The following is a 15674-nucleotide window of genomic DNA, read 5'->3' as shown; positions in this document are numbered from 1 at the left end:
ATATTAGGTGAAGTGTTCATTTATGTTATCTCCTAGCTGCCCATCTGGAACTCACACACAGGGTAGGTCAGCTAGCATTATGTTAGTAAGGTCACACTCCAGCTATCCATGCGTACCTCACTTTCCCATAGCTCGAGCGATGCAGCAGGCTTTGCTAACTGTCATAAGGATGATGAGAAATGGCTTTTCATTGACAACATTAGTGATAATCTCTAAAACCTTGTAGAGAGATTCTCCACCCTCATGCATTTTAGGTAAAAGAATCTAGAGCGTCTGGCAGTCTAAGTGTTGGTGCTCTAGACTAAACTCTAAAGGGTCGCGTGTCCAGCCATGTAGGGGACTGCCGGTTGCCTGATACCAATTATCAGAGAAAGCAACAAAATCCTGCCTCTAGATCACTGACCTCAAAGTGTGGTGCACACTCTGGGGCAGGGTCCAGCAACCTGTGCTTTAGCAAGCCCTCTAGGAGATTCTCACGCCTGCTCAAGTTTGAGACCGACTGATCTGGAATGTTCCCCCACCTTCTTCCTGTGAACCTTCCATTTAGGGAGTAGCCGCAGTACCTAAGTGGGCAGAGGCTGGGGCGTCATGAGCTTCCAGAGCAGGCTGCATGGACTGTCTTATGCTCACCTGCAGATGAATGCTTATTCAATGAATCTGCCTGTGTCTTTGGTCTCTTGGTCTGAGACTTATTTTTGTGACACCCTGAAAGTAAGGCTGTAGGAGAGTAATCCACATTCACTTCAAGCGTGTCCGTGGCTACTATTGTCTTCTAAAAGACTCGAGCGTTCTGGGAGAATAAATCAGCACAGATCAGTTTGCCATTCTGCTGTCCATCCGCGACATAAGTGACACATTGTCACTTTAGCAAAATTAGACAATACAGATAAGTAAGAGGGGGAAAAAATCTAAAAATCCATTAACCTTTGGTGTACTTGTTCTACTCCTAAATCTATCTGGGTGTGCATGTGAACTTCTCCATACACACATCCCCAATTAAAAAGATGTATGTATTTATACCCTAGCTCTGGGTATTTATTATTATTTTACGTGGAATGAACATTCTCCTACCTGCGTGCCACAATTTAACAGCTGTGTGACCATTGGCAATGTCTTAGCTTAGGTTCCTCCAAAAGGAAGGACCTGAGACTTATTTTATATGCAGATTATTTATTTTGGAAAACAATTCCAGGAAATAGGAGTTGGGGCCTGGGATGAGTAAATTGAGGGAAGGAAAAAAAGCCAATTAAGGGTGGGCACTAAATTCATGATTGCTGTGGGCAACTGAAGCTTAATCCCACCAGGACGCTCCCAGGAACCAAGCAGAATATGCTTTAAGATTGTAGAACAAAATTTTGTCTACCAGTCCTCAGCCCCCATCAGTCAAGAGTTCCTCTAGAAAGTGTCCTTGTACTCTGAGATCTGTGCAGGTGCCAGATCGGTGCAATGGGCTCCCATGGGTGTCCCACGAACAGAGATGGAGAAGCCTCAGGGCAGAAGCAAAAGCCAAGGGATCGCTAAGGTGACATGGTCAAGTTATTGCTGGGTAGGGTAGAGGCTGCAGCCAGGCCAGATCTAAAAGGTGTGCTGAGAAGATAAAAGACAGGGCATGAAAGATTTTCCAACCTGCAAAGTTACTTAACTTCCTGTTGCTTCAATTTCCTCATCTGTAAAATGAGGATAATAGCGTCTACCTCCAGGGTTCTTACAAGGATTAAACACAATGATACACACAAAGTTTAGAACAGTAGCGTATGGTGAAACACAGGAATAGTAGCCACCGTCATCACCATAATTGTCATTATTATTACTTTTATATATTCACCTGCACCTGTTTCTCATATAATTACTATGCATAAACTGGATACATGAGATAGAGCATAAGAAAAGGTCACCAGGGAACTTGTTCATAAAGGGAAGTCTTTCCCTCCTTAAAATCTACATATGGAAGGTCAGCAATTTGTTATTTTTCCTATTTATATATATTTTAATGTTTATTGTTTTTGAGAGAGACAGACACACACACACAGCACGAGTGGGGGAGGGGCAGAGAGAGAGGGAGACACAGAATCTGAAGCAGGCTCCAGGTTCCAAGCTGTCAGCACACAGCCCAACTCAGGGCTTGAACCCATGAACCATGAGATCATGACCTGAGCTGAAGTCGGATGCTTAACTGACTGAGCCACCCAGGCGTCCCTATTTTTCCTATTTTAAAAATAGGAAAATTTAAATATTTACTTTCCTTTAGTCTTAAATTAATACAAGTGCATTAGAAAAAAAATAGAAATTACAGAAAACACAAAAAAGGAGACATTTCCTCTAATTGTATCACCCAGAGTTAAGGCTTAGCCCTAGTTCAAGATCAAAAGATGAGGTTCTCTGTCAACCTTCAATTCTAGATTTATCAACAACCATCTATAGTATGAATTGAGAATACTATTTTGATATGAACACAGGTCACAATAGGTTCTGGAGTAGAAGGCAAAATTACTTTTGCCATAATAAACAAACTCCTAGACACTTCATACCTGGGTGCATGCCCCCATGGGGCTCTTATAAATTGGGGATCTTTAGGAAGAGGTTTGAGATCGCTTTCCCGGAAATGTGCTCCCCGAAGGCTTGGGGATTCCTTCCAGGGTAGTGAATGCAACTTCTGACAAAAATTTTCTTCACAATGCATAGAACATTCTGGATAGAATTTCAGACCCTGGAAGGACTTGAGGAGACCATTTAAATCAAACCCTATTTTACAGATGAGGTAATCAAGGCCAGAGTGTTTAAGTGACTTATCCAAAGTCACCCAGGTGGGCAATGGCAGAGCCTTGTCCTCTCAGCTCCTGGCCCTTGCACATCCTGCTGTACCGCATTGTCTCTCACATTTCCCTGTCAATACTGGTTGCTACCCACACATTGCCCTTCCTCCCTGCATCCCCGTCTCCCTAATAAATAATGGATGCTTAATGCTAAACTACTCCCAGGTGGAAGATTAATGGCACTGGGGTGAGCTATGATTTTTCCCACGCCTGAGTTGTGCTATGCATTTTCAGTCATATTGGTAGATCTATTATGTGAATTTATAGTTGTGCCTTAAGTAGGACAAAAATACACTTCTTAGCAACAACTCTCCACTCTGAGGCTCTCCCAGGAGCCCCGGGGGGGGGGGGGGGGGAGCTGTGCTGGCTTGGCAGGTTGGTTCTCTGAGTAATACTGTTGGGGAGAGATAACCTTGGCTGAGGAAGTGGAGACACTTTCTCCACGCTCCCACTGCATCCACCCCACAGTACTGCAACAGAAGTCAGCCTCTGCTTCCCACCCCAGGGTTTGCATTTCATATGGGACAGGGCTTCCCTTTAACGGGAGGGCCCACAGTTATAACCCAAGTAACTTCGATACGTTTGTTCCAGCCTCCTATTTTCCCACTCTTCTCACTTGGTTTTTCAGTCTCTTGACATCTACCAATGGAAACAAGACAAACTCTCATTATACCCTGGGATGCCCCCTCATCACACTTGTATTTGCTTATTTAATGTCTGTCTTGTCCAAGTCTGGACACTCCCCGAGCCCACTCACCTCTGTCTCTTAGGAGCTTAGCATCAGATACTTGGAATACCCAAAAAAGCTTTGTGAAATTAAACCAATATGAAATCCTGTCTAACTGCCCATGGGGTATAACGAGGTTACGTTAAAGAGCCCACATTCCTAACACATTCATTCGAGTGCTGATGAGCTGTATGACCACAGGCAAGTCACATGAAATCCCTAAGCCTCAGTCTCCTCATCTATAAAATGGGGGAGTTGATCTTTAATCTGTGAAGGACCTTGTGGTTCTCACAGGCCTTGTGGAGGGCATGGGTTCCTCCTACTGTCATCATTCTGGGGGGAATCCGATGTCTACTCATGCAGGGAATACCCTGCCAACCTCCTTCCCCACCTTGAAATATGTGAGCAGTGATAAATTTGCTCTTTTACTTAACAGACAATTATTATTTCACCTAGGTCCTGGGTTGAGAGTTGTGGATACAGCAATTAATAAGATAGTGACCTAGCCCTCAAGGAGTTCCCAGTATATAGGAGGAGACAAATAACAAGGACAACGACAACAAAAATAGCAGCTAACAGTTATTCACAGCTTATGTGCCAGACACTGTTTTAAGTGCTTTATATATATTCATTTTTTCTTTCAGTAATCTATGAGGTAGCAACTGTGATTCTCCTTATTTTACAGATTAAGAAATAGATCATTCAATATGTTGCCTATAACTGGCAGATTACCCTTTGTACATATCTAAATAGATCCATTACCTTACCACAGAAATGGGCTCTGAGAGAGGGACAAACAGACTTCTGTGACCAGGAAGACAGACTATACAATAATTACCAAGACTATACAATAATTATCTCATAGATTACTAGAAAGATGGAAAACACCATTATATAGATATAAAGCTCTTCTAAGAGTGTCTGGCACATCAGCATTTGATAATTATTAGCTTCTATCATTATTGTTATTTCTCCATCCCATAGATTGGGAGTGCCTACAGGGTTGAGCCCACATCTCATCCTTATGTCCACAGCCTCCATCCCAGGGCCTACCCCAAAGCCGGAACCAGGAATTGCCTTCTGAGTGAAAGAACTTAACATAGCACGTGCTCAAATGTACTTGAGGACCAGTAATGGGCCAGTCTTGTACTGGGTTTTCCAAGCATGTTATCTCACCCATCCCTGAGGACCATATGGTTGTACCTATTTTCCAGATAAGGCATAATCATGTCTACTGGCTTAACTTGTCCCAAGCCATTCTCCCTGACTTGCACATTTCTGAAAATATCTTTTGCTTTTATTTGACAAAAAGGGGGATACAGGAGCAAAGACAAGCCTCCCAGTGTTGACAGATGCTTGGCTTGGGTACAATGTTGGGAGCTGCATCTGGGACAGATAATATATTTTTAAAGCTCTTTAACTTGAAGTTCACAGTACTTGCTTCTCCAACCTCATACTCTTGTGAAGCACTGGGGAACTATTTTTCTTAAAAAAAACTATTTTATAAATGAATCAAGATGTACTTCAATAAAAATTCTAAGAAATTAATCAGGGAATGTCTGTTCATGACAGGAAATTAGAAAACACAGATAAGCAAGAAGAAGAAAATTAAAATCCACTCTAATCCTACCACCAGAAATAAGTACTGTTAACATTTTGGCCTTTGTGCATGTCCTTCTAGATGCTTCCTATGCATATGAAATGGGAGAAAGATTACCAATGCGGGAGCATTGCCAACAACCCTCTCTCCCCAATTCTCACTACCCTATCCTGGGCAAGTAGGAAGAATGCTCAGTTTCTCCCCTCCCCCCTTCCAAGGAGGGCGCAGCATTGGACACACATATTCTCCAGCTTTCATGATGGAAAATATGATGTGGAAAAGAAAGAACAGGCAGAAGGGGTGTGGGCTGCAGGATTTTTAAGTGGGATTTTGGAGAGAGGTGCAGAAGCAGCTATGACATGTGACTGGGAGAGGAACTGAGGAAATTTAAAAAGTATTGCTGGGCATGATATAATAGCCTTCATGTATATGAAAAATATGAGTGAAGGAGTAGAAGTATTTAAAAATTACTTTTGTTAACACAGACACTCTCTCAGACTGAGCCATCTGGGTCATGGTTTTATAAACAGAACACACACACACACACACACGTATATATACATATATAAGGTTTTTTATAAAATGGGATTATATATAATATTTTAAAACCTTTTTTATACAACAACATTGTGAAATGTCTCTGCCAGTAAATATATGTATTATAAGGAATACCTTTAAATGATGTCATAGCATTCTGCTATATGGAGTTTTCAGGCTATATGCAATAGTCCACTATTTTAGATGGTGTCCTAACATCTTACTATAGAAACAAAGCTGAAATACGTATACTTGTGATTAACACTGTGCATAAACCATGGATTCAGCCCTGGGTTAAACCCCTAGAAGTAGAATTATGGGGTCAGAGCATATATACATATTGAAGATCTTGGATTCTTATGGCATATCATCACTCGGCAGCAAAGGCCATAGATATTTAGAAGAAATTAAGGCCATTTCTTCTCCACACCTGAATACATGAACCCCCTAGGCTTGACTCCTGGTGCCTACTGGAGAGAGTGAGAATCTGTGATCCTTTCAGTGTTGTCCTAGGACAGCCCACACAGGGGCTAAGTATCCATGTTACTTCAGCTTCTCTTTGAAATACCGTAGAACAAACTTGAAGGAAATGGCAGCCCTGCTGGGACCCCAGAGTACCTTCTTTCTAGAAAGTATTTCAACATGGGACACAGCTTAGGACACAGCTCAGTCCTACTGCCTGGTCCTAGAGCATATTCTATAGCTCGAAGATTTCATCAAAATTAAAAACTGGTTTTCTATCAGACACCTAATTAAAGGACTAGCCATGGACCAGGAGAAAATATTAGGATTTGTATCCAGAATATACATGGAATTCCTACAAATGAAGAACAAAAGGACAACTCAATTCAGAGATTTGGCAAAAGGCTGGAATAGACATGTCAGTTAAAGAAGATACATAACATGTCAATAAACACATGAGGACATGCTCGACATCATTAGCAATTAGGAAATTCTATCATTTCACTTTCACTGGAATGGCTAAAATGAAGGAGATTAATAACGACAAATGTTGGTGAGGTTGAGGAGTAAAATTAGAACTGTCACATTGCTGGCAGATAAAATAGTACACGTGCTTTGTAAACATGTTTGTAGTTTCTTAAAAGTTGAACATATACCTTATGACTCAGAAATTCCACTCCTACATATATTTATCGAAGATAAAGGAAAAGGTTGTCTTGGTCCATTCGGGTTCCCAGAACAAAATACCACAGCCCAAGTAGCCTATAAACAATAGAAATGTATTTCTCACCGTTCTGGAGGCTGGAAGTCGGAGGATGCTAGCTTGGCTGGGTGAAGGTCCTCTTCCGGGTCTGTGACCCAGAAGGACTCACTATATCCTTACATGGAAGACTCCCCCTCACAAGGACTCACTCCTCACATGGAGCAAGGGGTGAGGGAGCTGTCTGGGGTCTTTTTTACAAGGGCACGAATCCCATTCATGAGGACTCCACACTCATGACCTCGTCACTTCCCAAAGACCCTGCCTCCTAATACCAACACATTGGAGATTAGGATTGGAACATACAAATTTTGGGGGGATGCAAACATTCAGACCATAGCACATATGTTCGCAAAATATGTACGTGAAAATATTTATGGCAGTGCTTTCTGGTAGCTCCAAACTGGAAACGACCCAAATGTCCAACACCAGAATGACAGACAAACAATTAGTGGTCTATTTATACGACACAATAGTTCTCAGTAATAAAAAAAGTAAATAAATGACAGATGCATACCATAACATAGGTGAATTCTAAGCAAAAGAAGTCAGACACAAACAAGTACATGCTGAATGATGGATGTCATTTATATGAAGTCCAAGAACAGGTAAAACAATGAAGGTAGATATCAGGAATGTGGTTGCCAGAGTGGGGTATGGTGCAGACTGAATGCCATGAGGAATGGGGTAACTTTCAGGAGGTGATAAAAATGTCCTATATTTTGAGTGGACTGGTGGTTATAAGGGTACACACATTTGTCAATGCTCATCCACTTGTACTAAAGACCTATACATTTTATCATAAAATTTGCCTTAGTTACAACAAAACAAAAAGGCTTGGCCAACATCATTAATTCTATGGGGATGGTCAGGGAAGGCCTCTCTGAAGAGGTGACATTTTTGAAGACCTGAAGAAGGGGTTAGCCATGGGAAGATCATAGGGGAAGCTTATGAAAAAGTCCTGAGATGGGAAAGAGCTTATAGTATTTGAGAAAAAGTAAGGTGGACTGTTATGGGCTAAATTGTGAACCCCCCAAATTCATATGTTGAAGTCCTAATCTCAGGACCTGGGAATGAAACTGTATTTGGAGATAGGGTCTTTGCAGAGGTAATTAAGTTAAAATGAGGCCATTGTTCAAAATGCCTGGTGTTCTTATAAAAGAGGATATTTAGAGGCAGGCATGTAAAGAGGGAAGACAGTATGAAGACAGGGAAAAGACAACCATCTAGAATCCAAGAAGAGAGACCTGAAGATCCTTCCCCACACAACCCCCAGAAGGAACCGACCTTGCCAACACCTGGATCTTAGATGTCTAGCCCCCAGAACTGTGAGAAAATACATTGCAGTTGTTTCAAGTCACCAGGTCTGTGGTACTTAGGACTGCCTGAGCTGACCAATACATGGACCATGTGGCTGGAGCCCCAACTGTCAGAGGAGATGGGGCTAGAAAGGCAGGTAGGAGCCAGATCATGTAGAGTCTTGAAGGCCGTGGTAAGAAGGCTGGAGTGTTTTCAAAGGGCAATGGGAAACTCTTGAGGAATTTTAAGCAAGAGAGAAGTGTGATTGGAATTTATGGAAGGCAAGTTAGAAGGCTCTTGCAGAATCCAGGTAAGGAGAAATGGCAAGGGCTTGAATTAGGGTGGTCATGTACAAAGAAGACGTGGATGAGCTCGAGAAATGTTTTGAAAGAGAGCTGACAGGACTTGCTGGGGATGAGATCTGAGGATGAAATGAAGGAAGGAGTCGAAATTGAGACCTTTTATCAAGAAGGAGTACCCTGTTATATGAGTGTCCTTGATGTTCTCTGAGCTCCCCAAGCATGCATCTTCCTCTGTGCCCTCCCACTTGCTATTCCTTCTGCCCAAATGCTCTTCCCCAAGGTGCCAACCTGGCTAGCTCCCTCATTTCAGGTCTCTGCTCAGAAGTCACTTCCCCAGACAGCCTCACCCCAGCCAACCTATAAAGAGTGCCTCCTGTTTTCCTCCATTGTGTTGCCCGGCTTTATGTTCCTCCACAGTATTTCTGACGTTGTGCTGAACATCTGTGTGATCAGATGTTTATTACCTGTCCTTCCTACTGGAACAGAAGCTCCGTGAGGGCAGGGACTTTGTGGTGTGTCCTGTTACATCCCAGAATGGCAAATAGTAGGACTTTAATACATACTTGTTGAATGAATAAGTGGAAATTCATCTTAAAAAGAGCCTGGAGGTTCTCTGCTCAAAAGCCTTTACCAGTAAAAGACATTTCCAAGTGTCTAAAATGAATTAGATATAGAGGCCACTTTTAGGCAAATGGGCTTGAGCAATGGAATGTAGAAAGGGCCCAGAGCGACCACCTGGCTGACTACAGACAGGCCCATCAGGTGACCTCAAAATATCCATAGATGCTAACTAACCAATGGGCTACTTACGAGGCCCAGTTACCAAAAAAGGGAAAATTCCATAAGTTGCCATACTTGCTCATCTTCCCCCTTTAAAAACAGCTCCCATGGGCTGCCTCATGGCAGACAGGCTCTCCTTTGCTGCCCTGCCCACCACTCCCTTGCAGTGTATTCAGTAGACTTCTGTTTCTTTTGCTCTGCCTCAGGTGGATTCTTTCACCACCCACGCCATCAGCTTCTACCGGATTATTGATCATCCCCACACATTTGGGGGCCCCCATCGGATCAAGAGACACGTCATTTAGACACCACATGAGACATCCTTATCCAGAATAGAGTTGAAGAGGAGGGACAAAGGGCTCTTGAGGCCATTTATTCCAGAATTCCTTGAGTTTTGAGCCCCAAAGTGGATAGACGTCTTAGAAGGCCATATTTCCTAGGACACACAAGTATGTGCAACATCGCTTTGCCTCACCCAGGCAAGAATTTGCCCCAAGGCTCTGATTTTCAGCTCAGCGCTAATCACAGCTCCACCCAGTAAGGAAAACAGACTGAACAAATTCTGCACCTTCACAGCAAGGTCCCAGAGACCAAGTGGAGGGTTCAGCAGGATCCATTTCTGGGCTAGGTGGCCATGATGACTTGATCTGGCTCCATGTCCGTTTTTCTCTCCACCCAAACAGGGTCCCTTGGGCAACACAAAATAGTACTGCTTCTCTCCATCTATTGCCTGCCCTGGCCAGAACGGCCCCACTGCAAGTGCTGCCTGCCACTGAGGAAGCAGACACATATTCACAATATTGCTTCTAGAAACCAGAGTCCAGGGGTTTTCACTTCACCTTGTGGGGACAAAAGCTAGCAGGGCACAGGTGGAGGCAGCAGCTGCCTCCTGAGCCTGCCTTCTGCTGAAGGTGCAGAATTTGTTCAGTCTGTTCTCCTTACTGGGTGGAGCTGTGATTAGCGCTGAGCTGAAAATCAAAAACTTCTCTGACAATAAAGGGACATTGGTACCTTTCAAAACAGGTAGGAGGGCTCAGATTAAGGGTTTGGTGACTTCTTTTGCACAATAGGCATGCAAGTGGAATTTTTTTTTTGAAAGAGAGTGACAGAGAGAGAGAGAGAGAGAGCGCATGTGCACAAGCGTGTATGAGTGGGGAAAGGGTAGAGGGGGAGAGAGAGAATCTTAAGCAGGCTCCATGCTCAGTGCTGAGCCTCACGTGGGGCTTGATCCCATGACTCTGGAATCATGACCCAAGCTGAAATCAAGAGGCAGATGGGTAGCTCAGTCGGTTAAGTGTTCGACTCTTGATTTTGACTCAGGTCATGATCTCAATGTTTGTGGAATCAAGCCCCACACTGAGCTCTGTGCTGACAGAGTGAAGCCTGCTTGAGATTCTCTGTCCCTCTCTCTCTGCCCCTCCCCTGCTTCTCACTCTCTCTCTAAATAAATAATAAAAAAAATAAACATTAAAAAAAAAAAAGAGTTGGATGCTCAACCCACTGAGCCACCCAGGTGCCTACAAATGGAATTTTTAAAAGTCTCAGCAAAACTGCAAATTTCACTGAAAGTTCCAACCCCCTTAATCACAAGGTTGGCTCTACAGACAACCAGCCCCCATCCTTAGGTGCTTTCCAAGTCGCCTCATTAACATAACAAAAGACACCTTAATCTTCTCATCACTTGGGAAATCCCAAGGGTTTTTGGAGCTCTGTGCCAGGAATAGTGGATGAAAACCAAACATATATTTCTTATCATAAATCACAATATCACAATGTGTGATAAAATTCATAGCAGTCCTGAGATGTCCAAAGTGCTAGAATGGAAAAGAACCAAAACATAGTCTCCGTCTCTCTCTCCTGGACTGTGTTAGCCATAGTTAGAACAGCCAATGTTCACTGTATGTTTTCTATGTGCTTTATCTGCATTAACTCATTTAATTCTTACAACAGCTCTGTAAGGCAGGTGCCATTCGTATCCCCATTTTATAGATGAGAACACTTAAGAATGGCTTCTCTCATGGGAGCTATTTCACTGTGCACTTTTGAGGGGAGCCATCATCTGTTTTTCCTCATTTTCCTAGCGGAGCTGGTGCTGCAGGCAGCGAGGAGACAGTAGATCAGTTTTGAAAGTCCACACCATCCCATGACAAAACAGGCGCTCCCACCGCCCACACAGATCTGCTCTTTCTCCTTTCAGGTCTGTCTTGAAAAAGCCAGACAGGATCCAAAAAAATCTCCTTTTCTCCTCTGCACCTAAAACACAACTTCTTGCTGTAGCTAAGACTTCCTGAGCCCATGAGGAACAGTGGCCATTGGCTTTTCACCGCTCTCATCTTTCTCTTTATGGAGGGCCTACCGAAGAAGAGAAGATTGAGACTAGAGGGACCAGTGATGTGGAGGGTGACACTGGTGTTGCTCCTTAAGAGGCCCAATTACCAATGTTCCTCAAGTAGCAGATACTGCGATGGCCTCAGCACCCATCCACTCCTCTCCCCATGTCTCAGCCAAGTGGTCTGGGGGAGGGGAGGACTAGCCTACCCCAGGTCTTATGGTAAGGTCTGACTGAGTTAAATCAATCAGCGTTAAGTCTCCCATGGATACGGGGGTGGGCACTTGACCTTCAGAGGCTCAGTTATAGTAAAACCCACTTTGTTTCATGGCTGGAAAAAAGAAATTCTCTCTTTCAATGGTCAACAGAGTATGTAGCTATAGGGCCAAGGCTGCTGTAGCCACTTTCTAGTAGAGCCAACCTATGGATGAATCCAACACGTAAGGAGGACAGCGCAGCATAATGTGAAGAAATACAACTGGAGCCCCAATCAGACCAAGCCTGGATTTATTGTACTCAGTACATTCCCTTCATGATTTAAGACCATTTGATTCAAGTCGGGTTTTCTGTCATTTTAGCCAAAGCATCCTAACTGATAACCACTGTTTACACTGAACTTCAAACAGTAACATACATTCATCTACACTTTTGATAAGCCAGTCGAATCAAATGTTTATATGACTCAGAGTTATAAATCTGCCCCATATTTTCAAGTCTCAGCTCGGGAGTCACCACCTCGGGTTGACACAATTGTTTGTTCATCTGCTCAACAAATAGAGGCACTGCATTTACTATGTGCTGGTTCCTATTCTGAGTGCTGAGGTTTCCAGGATGAATAAAACATGATTCCTGTCCTTGAGGAGTCAAATGGAGGAAACAACACAAGTAAATCGACAGACGGAAGACAAGGAATAAGGGCTTTGATGAAGGTGAGTCCCAGGTGCTTCTGGAACACAGAGGACAGACACCTAAGTCAGACCCATAGGTATGGGGTCAAGGAAAAGATTTTGGGGGAGAAAATGTTCTAAGTTCTGCAAGCATTGCCCGAATCACTGGTTCTCAATCCTTAGTGGGTCTGCCCCGAGGGTACAATTTTTTGGAAACATTTTTGGTTGTCACAACTGGGAGGTGCTATGGTAACTAGTGGGTAGAGACCATCGATGCCGTTAAACATCCCACAATGCACAGGACAGCCCTCCAGACAAAGAGTTACCCAGTCCCCAAATTCAGTAGGGCTGAGACTGTGAAACTTTGGCTGCATGAAGTAGGTGGGAAGAGATGTTTTGAGCAGAGAGATAATCACAGGCAAAGACACAGAGAAGTGAGTCCACATGACAAATGTGGGAAGGGTGTAGAGGGCCCGGAGCTAAGGATGGATTAGGGAGTGGAGAGCATCAGATAGAAGGGCATGCTCAGGGCCAGCCAGAGCAGATGAGTCCCGAGCCAGAAGCTGAGGGTCTAACCTTACCCTTAGAGCTGTGGGAAACTACTAAAGAACTTGAAATAAGGGTGTGTGTTTGGGGCACCCAGGTGGCTCAGTCAGTTAAGCGTCCAACTTTGGCTCAGGCCACGATCTCGAGGTTTGTGGGTTCAAGCCCCACGTCGGGCTCTGTGCTGACAGCTCGGAGCCTGGAGCCTGCTTCGGATTCTGTGTCTCCCTCTCTCTCTGCCCCTCCCACGCTTATCCTCTGTCTCTGTCTCTCTCTCAAAAAAATAAACACTAAGAAAAACTTAAAAACAAGTAAGAGCATGTGTTTTAGAAGGACTCTTCCGCCAGCTATTTGGTGGCTTCTGCAGTGGTTGGGTACTGCTGTCTGGGTCTGGATCTGCAGAAGCCGTGGCACAGACAGAAACGGACCTCTTCCCATCCAAAGTCACGGCCACAGCCCTATTGCACGTGCTTCCACCTGTCTGCTCTGCTAGTGTGTAAAAGCACCTGGGGCAAAGGCTCGAGTTAATCCATCTTTCTCTTCTCCAGAGACCCCCACACGGGGAGTATGGTGGAATCACCTGTGGGGCTTACATGCTGATGCCAGCAGAGAAAGTAGAAATCAGAGAACGTTAAAAAAAAAAATCAGGGGCACCTGGGTGGCTCAGTCAGTTGAGCGTCCGACTTCAGCTCAGGTCACGATCTCCCGGCCCGTGAGTTCGAGCCCCGCGTCGGGCTCTGGGCTGATGACACAGAGCCTGGAGCCTGCTTCCGATTCTGTGTCTCCCTCTCTCTCTGCCCCTCCCCCGTTCATGCTCTGTCTCTCTCTGTCTCAAAAATAAATAAATGTTAAAAAAAAATCAAAGAAAGTAAAACCTTTGAAAGGCCCTTTAATTGTCCACGTGGTACAGCACACATGGCCTGTGTATACAATAGTATAGAGTTATGTGTGAAAAGAAATATATAATCTCTAATGTACAAACAGAATATATGCAAAAGCTAATTCGGGGGCAATATTTAAATTTTCCCCTTTGTCTTTCAGGGTCTACATTGTTGAATTCACAACATGCTGCATTCACAACATGGAGTCTGCATTGGGCTCCATGCTGAGTGTGGAGCCTGCTTAAGATTTTCTCTCTCTCTCTCTCTCTCTCTCTCTCTCTCTCTCAATCTCTCCCTCTGCCCCTCTTCCCTGCCCATGCTCTCTCGTGCTCTCTCTCTCTCAAATTAAAAAAAAAGAAAAAGAAAATCAGTCTCCCTGATGTTCAATGCACGTACCATGCCATGGTTGCCACAGCACTTGGTAAACGTTTGCTAGAAGAACTGAACAGGATTCTCATTAGTCTGCTGGTCTCCAGCTCCTGGAAGGATTTGGGAGCACAGGTGAGCTGAGGAGCACACAGCGCTGGGAGGACCTGGGGTGGAGTGGTTGGTGTCCTATGCTGCTAGGACAGTAGGACTTTTCCTCTAGCTGCTGGGCCAGCGCTCAGCTGTCAACTGGGAACTGCCTTTGCTCTCCCTGGGCATCGGCGGGAATCAGCAAGGCCAATTCTCTCATTAGGAATTATCTTTGGCTAAAGAGAGCTGCCTCACCCACGGACACCCAATGGCTGGTCAGTGCCAGAGTACAAGAGCCCAGATGCTTCATCCGCACTTGGAACAACTCTGCGGGGCCGTGTGAGGTTAGCTGAGGCCTTGTAGCATCTGTACCACAGCCCGACTTTTAACTCTGCCTAATCCTGCTTCATTCCTTTTCCTTACGGGTGTCCATACCTAGAGCGCACTGGGGACCCTGGCCTGCCATAAGAGACTATGAGGTCTCAGAGTCCAGGAGCAGCGGGATGGGCAGGTGGGCATCAGGAGCAGCAGCAGTAGTGCTCGGAGCTCAGGGAATCAGAGACAATGAGCAAGCAGATGGCACCTGCGTGCTTACAACAGAGAGGAAGTTGCCTGTCTCCTGCCCAGCGGGAAACTGCCTGCATGGTAGGGAAGTCCTGGGCCTGGAGGGGGGCCTGGCTCCAAGTGAGGTCACAGGGCCATCCTGAAACCTGGCCCGGTCCTTTCCAAAGCTGCCAACGAGAATCTACTTCCTGCTCCCCACTTGCAAAGTGGCCTCCATTTTTGCGGGGTTAGCAAGTATCTGGACAGCCACCAGCCCGGTGAGATCTGGACTACAGCAAAACGCCCCCTTCACCACCAAACACCTCCACTACTTTGCCTTGGGCTCAATCAGGGAGACTGATTTTCTTTTTCTATTTTTTTAATTTGAGAGAGAGAGTGAGCACGAGACAGTGTGGGCAGGGAAGAGGGGCACAAGGAGAGATTGAGAGAGAGAGAGAGAGAAAATCTTAAGCACGTTCCACACTCAGCATGGAGCCCAATGCAGGCCTCGATCCCACAACCCTGGGATGGTGACCTGAGCCAAAATCAAGAGTCAGATGCGCAACCAATTGAGCTGCCTAAGCACCCTCTGGGGGACTGGTTTCTTATTATCCTTAGGATCAAAAGCCCCCCGATAAAATATAATATGGTATAAATTAACTTGAGACAATGTATCAAGCCAGGCTTATTAACAGCTTAAGCTAGCTGGCAGAGGTAGGAGAAAGAGATTAAAGGCTGATTTGGGAGGACACAGA

At 44.7% G+C, this 15674-nt stretch overlaps 1 protein-coding gene across 1 annotated transcript in view; it reads right to left on the bottom strand.

Annotated features, from left to right (window-relative positions):
* Positions 1-15674, bottom strand: part of KIAA1549L (KIAA1549 like) — a 266784-nt gene that overhangs the window by 23825 nt on the left and 227285 nt on the right. The window lies entirely within an intron of this gene.

This window comes from Panthera tigris, chromosome D1 (genome assembly GCF_018350195.1).
Source record: "Panthera tigris isolate Pti1 chromosome D1, P.tigris_Pti1_mat1.1, whole genome shotgun sequence".
NCBI lineage: Eukaryota > Metazoa > Chordata > Mammalia > Carnivora > Felidae > Panthera > Panthera tigris.
The sequence above is the reverse complement of the archived record's forward strand: the minus strand, read 5'-3'. Positions and strand labels throughout refer to the sequence as shown.